Below are 8509 nucleotides of genomic sequence, written 5' to 3' on the forward strand. Positions count from 1 at the left end.
TCTCATATGCTCCATGACGTTCAAAACGTCGTTGAAGTCCCGATTCTAAGCCGTAAAGCATGGCACACTGAACTATCGAGTAGTCATCAGCTTTGCTCTGCCAGACGTTCATAACATCTGGCGTTGCTCCAGCAGCAGGCCTGGCACCCAGCGGTGCTTCCAGGACGTAATTCTTCTGTGCAGCAATGAGGATAATCCTCAAGTTACGGACCCAGTCCGTGTAATTGCTACCATCATCTTTCAACTTTGCTTTCTCAAGGAACGCATTAAAATTTAACGGAACAACAGCACGAGCCATCTATCTACAATCAACATAAACAAGCAAGATACTATCATGGACTAAGTTCATGATAAATTTTAAGTTCAATTAATCATATTATTAAAGAACTCCCACTTAGATAGACATCCCTCTAATCCTCTAAGTGATCACGTGATCCAAATCAACTAAACCATGTCCGATCATCACGTGAGATGGAGTAGTTTCATCGGTGAACATCATTATGTTGATCATATCTACTATATGATTCACGCTCGACCTTTCGGTCTCCGTGTTCCGAGGCCATATCTGCATATGCTAGGCTCGTCAAGTTTAACCTGAGTATTCTGCGTGCGCAACTGTTTTGCACCCGTTGTATTTGAACGTAGAGCCTATCACACCCGATCATCACGTGGTGTCTCAGCACGAAGAACTTTTGCAACGGTGCATACTCAGGGAGAACACTTCTTGATAATTTAGTGAGAGATCATCTCATAATGCTACCGTCAATCAAAGCAAGATAAGATGCATAAAAAGATAAACATCACATGCAATCAATATAAGTGATATGATATGGCCATCATTATCTTGTGCTTGTGATCTCCATCTCCGAAGCACCGTCATGATCACCATCGTCACCGGCGCGACACCTTGATCTCCATCGTAGCATCGTTATCGTCTCGCCAATCTTATGCTTCCACGACTATCACTACCGTTTAGTAATAAAGTAAAGCATTACATCGCGATTGCATTGCATACAATAAAGCGACAACCATATGGCTCCTGCCAGTTGCCGATAACTTGGTTACAAAACATGATCATCTCATACAATAAAATTCAGCATCATGCCTTGACCATATCACATCACAACATGCCCTGCAAAAACAAGTTAGACGTCCTCTACTTTGTTGTTGCATGTTTTACGTGGCTGCTACGGGCTTAAGTAAGAACCAATCTCACCTACGCATCAAAACCACAACGATAGTTTGTCAAATAGACTCCGTTTTAACCTTCGCAAGGACCGGGCGTAGCCATACTTGGTTCAACTAAAGTTGGAGAGGCAGTCGCCCGCAAGCCATCTCTGTGCAAAGCACGTCGAGGGAACCGATCTCGCGTAAGCGTACGCGTAAGGTTGGTCCGGGTCGTCTCGTCCAACAATACCGCTGAACCAAAATATGACATGCTGGTAGGCAGTATGACTTGTATCGTCCACAACTCACTTGTGTTCTACTCGTGCATATAACATCAACATCATTAACCTAGGCTCGGATGCCACTGTTGGGTTTCGTAGTAATTTCAAAAAATTTCCTACGCGCACACAGGATCATGTGATGCATAGCAACGAGAGGAGAGTGTTGTCTACGTACCCAACGCAGACCGACTGCGGAAGCAATGACACGACGTAGAGGAAGTAGTCGTACGTCTTCACGATCCAACCGATCATGCACCGAAACTACGGCACCTCCGAGTTCGAGCACACGTTCAGCTCGATGACGATCCCCGGACTCCGATCCAGCAAAGTGTCGGGGAAGAGTTTCGTCAGCACGACGGCGTGGTGACGATCTTGATGAACTACAGCAGCAGGGCTTCGCCTAAACTCCGCTACAGTATTATCGAGGAATATGGTGGCAGGGGGCACCGCACACGGCTAAGGAATCGATCACGTGGATCAACTTGTGTCAACTTGTGTGTTTAGAGGTGCCCCTGCCTCCGTATATAAAGGAGGAGAGGAGGGGAGGCTGGCCGGCCAAAGAGGGAGGCGCAGGAGAGTCCTACTCCCTCTGGGAGTAGGATTCCTCCCCCCAATCCTAGTCCAACTAGGATTCCTCGGAGGGGAAGGGAGAGAGGGGGGCCGGCCACCTTCTCCTAGTCCTAATAGGACTAGGGGAGGGGAAAGAGGCGCAGCCACCTTGGGCTGCCCCTTTCTCCTTTCCACTAAGGCCCATGATGGCCCATATGGCTCCCGGGGGGTTCCGGTAACCTCCCGGTAACCCGGTAAAATCCGATTTCACCCGGAACACTTCCGATGTCCAAACATAGGCTTCCAATATATCAATCTTTACGTCTCGACCATTTCGAGACTCCTCGTCATGTCCGTGATCACATCCGGGACTCCGAACAACCTTCGGTACATCAAAATGCATAAACTCATAATATAACTGTCATCGTAACCTTAAGCGTGCGGACCCTACGGGTTCGAGAACAATGTAGACATGACCGAGACATGTCTCTGGTCAATAACCAATAGCGGGACCTGGATGCCCATATTGGCTCCTACATATTCTACGAAGATCTTTATCGGTCAGACCGCATAACAACATACGTTGTTCCCTTTGTCATCGGTATGTTACTTGCCCGAGATTCGATCGTCGGTATCCAATACCTAGTTCAATCTCGTTAACGGCAAGTCTCTTTACTCGTTCCGTAATACATCATCTCACAACTAACATATTAGTTGTAATGCTTGCAAGGCTTATGTGATGTGTATTACCGAGAGGGCCCAGAGATACCTCTCCGACAATCGGAGTGACAAATCCTAATCTCGAAATACGCCAACCCAACATCGACCATTGGAGACACCTGTAGCACTCCTTTATAATCACCCATTTACGTTGTGACGTTTGGTAGTACCCAAAGTGTTCCTCCGGTAAACGGGAGTTGCATAATCTCATAGTCGTAGGAACATGTATAAGTCATGAAGAAAGCAATAGCAACATACTAAACGATCAGGTGCTAAGCTAATGGAATGGGTCATGTCAATCAGATCATTCTACTAATGATGTGACCTCGTTAATCAAATAACAACTCATTGTTCATGGTTAGGAAACATAACCATCTTTGATTAACGAGCTAGTCAAGTAGAGGCATACTAGTGACACTCTGTTTGTCTATGTATTCACACATGTATTATGTTTCCGGAAAATACAATTCTAGCATGAATAATAAACATTTATCATGATTATAAGGAAATAAATAATAACTTTATTATTGCCTCTAGGGCATATTTCCTTCACCCGGGGGTCCACCGGGTGGGGCCACCCATCCCGGAGGGCCCCAAGGGCCGAAGTGGGGAGGGGAACCAGCCCATAGTGGGCTGGTGCGCCCCCCTTGGCCCACCCCCTACGCCTAGGGTTGAAACCCTAGGGTGGGGGGGCGCCCCACTTGGCTTGGGGGGTACTCCACCCCCTTGGCCGCCGCCCCCCTTGGGAGATTGGATCTCCCAGGGCCGGCGCCCTCCCCTGGGGGCCTATATAAAGGGAGGGGGGAGGGGGTAGCCGCACCCTGAAGTTCTGGCGCCACCCTCCCCCTGCTACACCTCTTCCTCCTCCGTCACGTGCTTGGCGAAGCCCTGCCAGAGTGTTGCTGTTCCACCACCACCACGCCGTTGTGCTGCTGCTGGAGCCATCATCATCAACCTCTCCTTCCCCCTTGCTGGATCAAGAAGGAGGAGACGTCATCCGCTCCGTACGTGTGTTGAACGCGGAGGTGCTGTCCGTTCGGCGCTAGGATCTCCGGTGATAGGATCACGACGAGAATGACTACTTCAACCCCGTTCTTTTGAACACTTACGCTCGCGATCTACAAAGTGGTATGTAGATGCATCTCCCATGACTCATTGCTTAGATTAACTCATAGATGGATCTTGGTGAAATCGTAGGAAATTTTTTAATTTTCTGCAACGTTCCCCAACAGTCAATTCGTGGGTGCTTGACTGGATAACTGAAAATACTCACTACAAAGCTCCAGCCTCTGAATTGCTTCATGCCATCCCAGTCAGTCCTCCCACTGAAGGCGCTCTAAAACTCTATGAGGAACCTAAATTGTCAAATCATCTGATGCAAGTACTGATGAAGCCTTTGAAGGTTGGCCAAGCTCCAAGGACCACTTTCCTCGTGAAGGAATTGTTGTATGTGCCAAGGACAGTGTATTGCATTTTGGCCAAAACCCTCAGTCCAATCAAGGGCCACAACTCAGATGAAGAAGAAGTTGTTGGCATCATGAAGAATCTGCTCTTTAACATCATGCATGGTATTCCTATCAACTACCGCGATTTCTTCATGAGAACTTTGGCCAATGCTGCTCTGTCACCTTTTGAGTTGAAGCCTTACGCTCCCTGGGTCATGAAATTCATCAGATCAAGGTCTTCAATTCATTACGAGGCTGATTTTCAGAATCATCTCAGCTATTTACCCCCAATTGAAGTCCTCAAACAGACTATTTCCTGAGCAGATGAGAAGGGCAAGGGTGCGGTCATTGATGAAGGCACGCGTCCTCTGGATGGTCAATTTCGCAAGGTTGCATCCTACTCGACCAATGATGACTCTGCCGCAAATGCTTCAAAGAAAAATCCTCAAGCCACTGCTCCGCGTGTGATGACTGATCGTGAGCTGCTCCTCAATCTTCATCAGAAAGTGGATAGAAATCACAAGTGGGTCAAGCGTCAGTTTGGTGCAATTCTTCAGAACATGGTCGTTACTCAAAACACTATGAAGAAGAATCACCATTATCTGCATCAAGTCTTCGACCGCACCTGGGCTATTCTTTCGCATCTATACACTGATGATGAACTCAAGGAGATGGACTTCCAACAGGACTTTGACTGGTCTCAACCACCATCGAAGAAATTCAAGAAGGTCAAAATTCCTCAGCTGGTTGCAAGTTCATATTCTTCATCGCGCGAGACAGACGAAGCTGAAGATTTGGATGACACTGTGGCAGGCCCTACATCAATGGACGACCCCAACAACGCCGGCGCTCCTCCATCAACATCATGATGATATTCTTCAGGGGCGTTAGTCCTAATTTTCGTCCCTTTCCATCGAAGAAATTCAACAAGGTCAAAGTTCATCAGCTGGTTGCAAGTTCATATTCTTCATTGCGCGAGACAGACGAAGCTGAAGATTTGGACAACACTGTGGCAGGCCCTACATCAACGGACGACCCCAACAACGTTGGCGCTCCTCCATCGACATCATGATGATATTCTTCAGGGGCATTAGTCCTCATTTTTCATCCCTTTTGGTCATTTGATGACAAAGGGGGAGAAATTTGAGTTAGTCTTCAAGAGGGTCTATTATATGGGCATTTTTTGGTTAAGTTACAACTCTTGTTCTTCTGAAGTGTTTGCTTTGTCAAGTTGTGAACTTAAGTCCTATGGTGGTCTGATACTTTTGACTGCTTTCTGCATGCTTATTTCCTCAAGTACTTAAATGCACGCATGCTAAATTTCATCAGACACCATATTTCATCATGCATTTTAAATTCTTCATACGATATGTCAAATGCGTGTATGGATTACAAGATATAGGGGGATATCTCCATGATATTACTCTACAATGTGCATTAGCTATCCAAAGCAAATTCCTCAAATATGCACATCTTCAGAGGAGTTCTTCTATATCTTGCAATCAAAATCCTCAATATTAGCATTTACACTTCATATGTTTATCCCCGTTGAAAACTTAACCTATTTGTCATCAATCACCAAAAAGGGGGAGATTGTAAGTGCATCTAGTGCCCCTTAGTGATTTTGGTGTATTGAAGACTTATAGGTTAAGGGACTAATATGTTTGTGAGTGTACACAGGCTCTATAAGTCGATGAGGAGTTTGATATTTAGGATGAAAGTCGATACCTAAAAATGTATGTCTTCACCTGAAGACTTTGGTTCTCCTGAAGATTTTGAAAGTGAAGAAATTGGTGTGACCTTGAAGACTTGGATATTCATGCGAGGATTATGAAGCGTGAAGACTTTTATTTTTGTAGTTTCATTTTATCTTTCTTGAGTCATAGGAAACACCGTACTGTTAAAGGGGGTCGAGGTAATACTAAGGAAAGTGATTTCATGCTCAACTCAAAATCCTACACCTACCCAATCCTTTCGAGTGAAGCCATTGGAAATCTCATATTAGTTCAGTAAATTTCTTCAGTGACAGAGATGAAGATCTTCTGGTCTCTAAGGAATTTGTTTTGACCGAGAAGTTAGGAATTCGCCAGTGCGGATTGCCTACACAGTGAGGAACATGATAGCCCCGAGAATTTTGAACCTCAAATATTCGACCGTTGTTGTGCTATGTGCTAGCTGTCCCAAAATATCTACCCACCTAACGGTCATATCATTGAAGGGCATTTATGTCTTATCATGTCGGGTTGTTCCCTAGGCTATAAATAGTCGCCCCCTACAACCACTAGCTAGTTGGCTACTCCAAGACAAACTGACACTTGTCATTGAGAGCATCCCATCCTCCGAGGACTTTGAGCGAAAATCATCAAGTGAGGAAAAACCCAAAACCCAAACACCTACAACCCAAAGTGATTGAGCATCACTGAAGATATTGTTCCTGTGTGGAACCCACGCTTGTTACCTTTGAGGACTGTGTATCCTCCAGACGGTTAGGCGTCATGGTTTGAGCATCCAAGAGGAATTGTGGATTGCCGAGTGACCAAGTCTATGAAGGTTTGGAAGTCACCTGAAGACTTACCACAAGTGATTGGGTGAGGTCTGTGTGACTTTAGCTTAAGGAGAGTACGTGAGGACTGTGTGTCCGGGACTGTGTGTCCTCGGGTTTAAATACCCAGCCACTCCAACCAGACGTACAACTATCACAGCTATTGGAACTGGTCTACCAAATCATTGTCTTCACCAAACCAACTGGTTCTATTTCCTCAACCCTTTCATTTCCTCATTCATGTGTTGATGAACCTGATCATTATTGTATGAAGACATTGACTGAAGACTTTCTCTATTTCCTCAATCCTATTTCTTCAGTCACATAGTCTTCAGCCTGCTTATCCTATTTTCACGCTATGTATACTTTGTGCTTGTTTTCATTTCATCATGGTGACTATGTTGTTGCTCTGTTATGCTTATACCTGAGTACTTGTTCCGCTGCTAGTGTGTCGTTGCTTACGAATTTCGTCACCTAGAAATTCCTCAGTGACGAATTTGTAAAAGTCGCCTATTCACCCCCCCCCCTCTAGTCAATATAACGCACTTTCACTTTCTACTCCAACTTCCAAGCCAAACATTTGATCTCTAATCCCCTACTTACCACTTGAAACTCGCAAATCCAAAGATTTATCTTATAAGAGTTTTGTGGAGGAGATTATCTTCCAAAGCACAATCCCAAGGTATTCATCACCAATCAACGTCAATCTTATAACTTTTGGAGGGTGTGCGCCTTCTAGATCGGCTAGGTCTGCTTGAGAGACTTCAAGGCCTGAAGGAACCAAGAAGTTTGTATGAGCCCGAAGATCGCCTACTTCGTGAAGATCTACCATGACTCAGGCTAGACCTTTGTTGTCGTAAGCCGTCGTGGGATATGTTGGCTGCACTTTTGTGGACCTTTGTGGAGGACCTTGCAACCAAGATCCCTATGGCCTAGAATCTTCGTGATTTCAAGCATACAAAGACATGGAGTAGGATAGCTCCAACTATCCAAGCCACAAGAGAGGTCGTCGAGACTACTTGTTTGCATTCCTCTAACCTTAGTCTTTGTGCAAGTTTTTGTTTTCGCTCGCCTTACTTTTTGTACTCCCTCCGTTCCTAAATATAAGTCTTTTTAGATATTCCAATATGGACTATATACAGAGCATAATGAGTGAATCTACACTCTAAAATATATCTATATACATCTGTATCCGTATGTAGTCTATATTGAAATCTATAAAAAGGCGTATATTTAAGAATGGTTGGAGTAGATTTGCATGTGTAGGATGTGTTAGGCAGCCCCTAGCTAAGCTGAAAATTGGCAAGAACTAAAATTTAGGTGGGGGTGGGGGATCTTCTACCATGTTGTTTTAATAGTCTATTCAACCCATCCCCCCTCCCTAGATTCAAACGAGCGTACAAGAGGAAATGCTAGCAGTCAGCAAGGCCAGACAAGTTGTCAGACTACCCCTAAATTATCCGAGAACCACAACATGGGCAGAGAGATCAACACAAAACACATACTCACGACTCTATCGGGGGGTTCTTTTAGAACCCTAGACAACAACCACTAGGGGCCTTTACTTGCTTTACGTGTGACTCCGACCAAGAAGCCGAGATCTACAACTTGGTGTCAAAGCTTCGTCAATTTGTCATGCTAGTAGGTAAAAAGAGTAAATGCGAGAAAAAGGAAATCAAAAAGGTGCAAAAAAATATACTAACCTAGTAGCCAACCTTATAACCAACTCTATTATATGAGTGATTAGGTATGTTGGCTATGAATGACACGCCGATCTCATACAGCCAATTGTTGGGAATATTATT

Source organism: Triticum dicoccoides, chromosome 7B, assembly GCF_002162155.2.
Source record: "Triticum dicoccoides isolate Atlit2015 ecotype Zavitan chromosome 7B, WEW_v2.0, whole genome shotgun sequence".
Lineage (NCBI taxonomy): Eukaryota > Viridiplantae > Streptophyta > Magnoliopsida > Poales > Poaceae > Triticum > Triticum dicoccoides.